The sequence below is a fragment of the Quercus suber genome, unplaced genomic scaffold (genome assembly GCF_002906115.3).
Source record: "Quercus suber isolate HL8 unplaced genomic scaffold, Cork oak 2.0 scaffold_549, whole genome shotgun sequence".
In the NCBI taxonomy this organism is placed as follows: Eukaryota; Viridiplantae; Streptophyta; class Magnoliopsida; order Fagales; family Fagaceae; genus Quercus; species Quercus suber.
In genome coordinates this window covers 458,636-464,084 of record NW_027069997.1, presented here as the reverse complement: position 1 = coordinate 464,084, position 5,449 = coordinate 458,636, and the positions used below count along the sequence as shown (strand labels likewise).

The following is a 5,449-nucleotide window of genomic DNA, read 5'->3' as shown; positions in this document are numbered from 1 at the left end:
ATCAGTGGAGGCATATGACATATCTTGTAGTCTTGGACAAAATTTTGCGTCAAAGGAAAACACTTTTCAATGTTGATATCACATGTTCTTTATGTGACGGTATAAATGCCTGAATAAAATATAAGACTATTGAAGTTTTAAAACCCACTACATCCACATCATATAAGCTCAATGTGCCCCACCTGATTAATCAAGAGTATAATTGTAAAAAATGTCCTTTGTAAATTCAATTGTTTTATAATTGTTATCCTTTATGGAAACTAAAAAGAAAATCAAAGTATCCATTTCTTTTGCAAACAGTGTTTACAAAACTTTCTTAGCCAAAATAAAAAAAGATACAATATATTAAGATCCTCACAGCCAGTAATTATCAGCCTATTCCAAATCTTGATCGTTTAACTTTTCTCCAGCATTGTTGAACTTAAGCCAAAATTTGGACTTGCAAAAATGCATCAAGAAGTACCAAGCAATCCCAACCAGTGTAAGCAAAGCAGCTACCAAATAGACAATTTTTGTAGCCACTGCCATTACATAGAGCAAAAACCCAGATGGAATCAAGCACATAATCCCTAGCCAAGGTAACCCCATGGGAACTACAAAGGGTCTCTTCACTGTGGGTAACTTCCTCCTCAACCAAAGAAAAGATGCAAATTCCAATAGAATCCCTAAACTACACAAGAAATTCATTGAAGATATTATGTCTACAAAACTCATGTAAGCAACTGCAAGTGTAATCAATGTTGAGAGCAAAATTCCCACCCAAGGTGTATTAAACCAGGTGGATCTTACCCCAAAATTTTGTGGTAAAAATTCTAAACTTGACATTCCTAGAAGTTGGTATGCACAACTACTCAATTAGGCTTCATATAGTCCAATAACTGATAAAACTACACCAATTTCAATCCAAACTTTCAGCCACTTCCCAGCAATGATTTCAGCAGCATCAGAAAAATACCCATCAACCTAATCTTCTTGATCTAGAGGTATCCCCAATTGCAGCTAGGAGAGGAATCAAGTAAGCCAAACAAGTAAGCAACCCAGCCGAAAACAATGCTTTTGGGAATGTTTTCTGGGGTTGTTCCACTTCACCAACTTAAGTACTAGCATTGTCCCAAAAAGTAGAGTACTTTTACAATCATTCATGACTTATTCAATGTTCTCATTTGTTGATAGAAGAATGCATTTTTTCAAGCTGCCTTATCTTGCCACGCAACACTTCGTAGGTAGAATTTGCATCCTACACAAACAACATTGCTCTGCATGTGAGTAATCCTCTCAAGCAATAAAAGGGTTGTAAAACAAAAACACAAATATGCAATTCCAAACTTTTTGCTTTTGGTGGGAAATTGAACCTATAGCCTCTTCTTCAAATGTAAAAAAAAATAAAATAAAAATAGAAAAAAATAAAAATCCTTTTGGATGCATAAATGCTAGGCACTGATCCAAGTTGAAAAAATTTGTACAAGGAAATTCAATCATCATCCGAACAATAAGCTTTTTGATAACACAACAGAAAGGACTACCAACAACGAGAACAATCAAGCTCATCAACCAAAAAGACAAAGAAAAAGAGCCTCAACAGTTGAATAGTAGCTTTGATAGATCTCAATAAGGATCTAATAACATTCAAAAATAAAATAAGTGTTACTAATTTCAGTCAAAGTTTATCCGATTGTATATTTGTATTTGTATCCAACTTTTAAAGGAAAAATTCTTGATTTCATATTCAGATTCTCCTTTTATGTTTGGATATGGTAGTTGTAATGTTAGGAATTAGAGGTATCCATTGCCAAGAACTAAAACCAAAATCTCTATAAGTTTCACATTATACATTTGGCAAAGGATATTTTAGGGTCAAATTTCACATGGGTTACAATTGGAGGGAAATGAAAGAAAATAGTTTAGAGGCTGTTTGGTTCACTAGTTTTCATGACTCAATTCTCTGTTTCCATAACTCAATTCTCAAAAATGGTGGGACCTATAGCAAAATACTCGTTTGCCTGCACAATTTCTTTGTTTTCATAACTCTGTTTCCAACACTCAATTCTCTACTTTTTGAGTTATGAGTTGTGGAAATTGAAATCAACTTTTGGCTGTTTTTAGTTTCCAATTCTTATAACTCAATGACATTTTTGTAATTAAACACACAAGGGGGACCCACTTTCATAACTTCAGCCACACATTTTGACCACCTTTTGACTTTTTTTTTTTTCCTTTCCTCCTGGGTTCGGTCTTCTCCATTCCTCTGGGTTTCTTTATTTTTTTATTTTATTTTATTTTTCAGTGGTTTCGGTCTTCTACTTCTGAGTTTGTTTTGTTTTTTTTTTTTTTTTTTTCTGGGTTCGGTCTTCTCCACTCCTCTGGGTTCTCTTTTTTTTTTTTTTTTTTTTTTTTTTTTTTTTTTTTTTTTTTTTTTTTTTTTTTTTTTTTCAGTGGGTTCGGTCTTCTACTCTTGAGTTTCTTATTTTTATTTTTTATTTTTTTTTCAGTACCCAAAAACCTGAACTCACTAAAGAAAAAAAAAAACTGCACCAGTGACAGTTATGGGACCCACAAATAGTGTGAAAAATATTGAGTGATGGAAAGTGAGTGATGGTGCCAAATGGGTGTGAAAAATTAAGTGATGAGTGATGAGTGATGAGTTATGAGTGATGAGTGATGAGTAATGGAAATTGAGTGACGGAATTTGAGTGATGAAAAAAATTCATCCAAACAGCCTCTTAATATTCAATTCAAATCTGCCAAATAGGAAATTTCACAACTTTTCCAATGTTAGTGCTCCAAAATTCCTAGATGAAAGAAAATCTCTCAAATAGGCCCAACATAAATAATAGAGAAAAAAAAATGGTTAAACCCACCATTCAAAAGCACAAACCTATAGGATAAAATTCAAGAAAAATGATGAAAAATGTTTACCTGAGAGTTAGGGGTAGACATGGTAAAGATCAGCGAAGAAGAGCAGAGTTCTTTTTTTTTTTTTTAAATTAAAATTACTTTTTTTTTAGAAGTATTTTTAATTTTTAAATTTTTTTTTTTTAACTTATACCCTGGCCTATTCTACCATAAATGATAACCCATTTAAATGGTCAAAGTTAAAAGTATTAGATTATATAGTTCAGATTTATGAGAAAGTGTATTTTGTTTCTATAATACCAACTCAGCTCTTGATTGGTGTTTCTAAACCGAATAAAAAGTCGACACCTGTCTTATAAAAAAAAAAAAAAAGCAAATTAGCAAAGCATATCATTTGCTCTTGAAAAGACAAGATTGCCCCTGAAATTTCAAAGCCCCGCCATTTACAACCTAAAACCTCTTTTGCAAAATCAAAGAGTGTGTTTGGCCATGCATTTTAAACATTAGTGTTCAATGTTTAAACACTGAACACTAGTTTCCAAAAACCAAAAACTGCGTTTGGTCATCCATCCTTATTCAGGGGTTGTTTGAAAAATATTGTTCAAATACCCATTTTCAAAATGATGATTTTGAAATCACCTCCGGCCTGTTTTTAAACAACAAACACTAGTGTTTTAGTGGCAATTGCGTAATTATGTTGAACACTTTATGGGCCCACCTGGTTAGAGATGCTCTGTGTATTGTCTCCTCTCTAATCTCTTCCTCTCATCTCTTCACGCCGAATCCATCTGCAGACCTCATCTTACCCACACAGTCAGAGCTTACCCAGCGGCATTAATCTCACCCACCACCATAACTCCCCTCACTGACCCATCTGACCGTAAAGGTCTCTCCCTCACCCAGCGCCATTGATAACTCAACCAAGCACCATTAATAAATCCTCATCGACCCATCCAATAAGACACAACTACACACTCAGCTTACACCGATCCGAGGAGCGTGAAGCCCAGCCATGGATTAAGCGGCTGCGTCGATGGAGATGAGGGGCATGGGTTTCGTTTTCTACTCTGAGAGAAGAGAAGGGAAAAAGAACAAAAGAAGGTACAAGAAGGAACAAGCATAGAGGAGCAACGGGAATAAGATGTTCTCTCTCCTGAATTAAAAAATAATAGTTCGTACAGGTGTCAATTTTTTTTAAATCAAACACACACATACCAAACATATTTTTATGTTTTTTGAACACTGAAATAGGTTATTTAAACTATGATACCAAACACATTTTTTTGTTTTATAAACACTAAAAACACATTTTTCAACAATACCTTTTAAACTACAATTTTCACATCTTTTTAAGGCCACAATTTACAAATCCATTCTAATTGTTAACCAAGACCCACTTAGCAAACTCATGAGCCACTTGATTTACATTTCTCCTAATCCAAATGAAACTTGGTTCATCTCATTTGTTAAGTCCAATATGTCTTCAAGCATAGTCCTTAGTTTCCATGGATTTGTATGGCCATGCTCCCTTAGCATTACTTTGTTTAGTGCATTGAAACAGATCCCTGACTCTCCTTTAGTATTACTTTGTTTAGTGCATTAAAACAGATCCTTGCGTCTCCTTCCATAACTAGCTTTAACAATTTTGCCATCATTAGTGCCCATCTTATGCTTTTTGCTTCTGCTACACTTCTTGAGGCTTTTGTTTCCATTTTTGTACCAACAACAATAATTCTACCTTCCCAGTCCCTAACCACCATGGCTGCGCAACTTAATTTATCAACTCTCATTTCTTATTCAACAACTTCCATTCCCTTTTACCAATGTCATAAAATTGCAAATCGACAAACTGCAAATCCAATTTAAGGTTGGTTAGATGGTCATTTTACACAAATACTAGAGACCATAAACTAAACATTCAGATCAAGTTCTCTTTTTGTTAACAATTTCAAAACACATTTTTCTTTGCTTTTAACAACTTAAAGCCCATTAAATTAATATTTAATGGAAAATACACACACAATAGACAATAGTGAATCTAGTTACTAGATGGCAAATTTTTGCTTTGAAAAATACAGATTTTTTACTTTCAAACAATGTATAACTAAATTAAAGTTCAAGACTGCATAGCAAAAAAGAAGAAGAAGAGAACAACCATGAAAGAAGAGAAAAGAAAAGTTTTAGAAACCATAAATTTAGGGACTACCATAAATCTATCCTTCAAATTCACTCAATATAATATACCATTTCCATCAAACCTAACTTGAGTGCTACTTATCAATAAATAAAAAAACTAAGTTGAGAGACATGCATTTAGCATCTTCAAATGCTTCTTCAATCATTAATCAATTATAGCAATAAGTTGCAGCTTCAGCAAACCAAACAATCCAACTGGAAGACAATACTTCCGAATATGAAAATATCAAATGAATATTTAAAAATCATAAAGATAAAAATCTAGCCAAATTAGTAGAAACAAAGCAAGTAGAGACAAAAATCTGATAAACTTGTTTGAATCTATTCTTATAGTTTACTCCTAAGATTAGTTTTTCTTTTGACTTTTAGTGAAATCAATTTCAAACTCTAATTTCATCCA

The 5,449-nt window shown here is 33.3% G+C and overlaps 1 pseudogene; it reads right to left on the bottom strand.

The window, feature by feature from the left end:
• Window positions 1–261: 261 nt before the first annotated feature.
• Window positions 262–4,613, bottom strand: LOC136063637 (probable polyamine transporter At3g13620; annotated as a pseudogene).
• Between the last annotated feature and the right edge of the window lie 836 nt (window positions 4,614–5,449).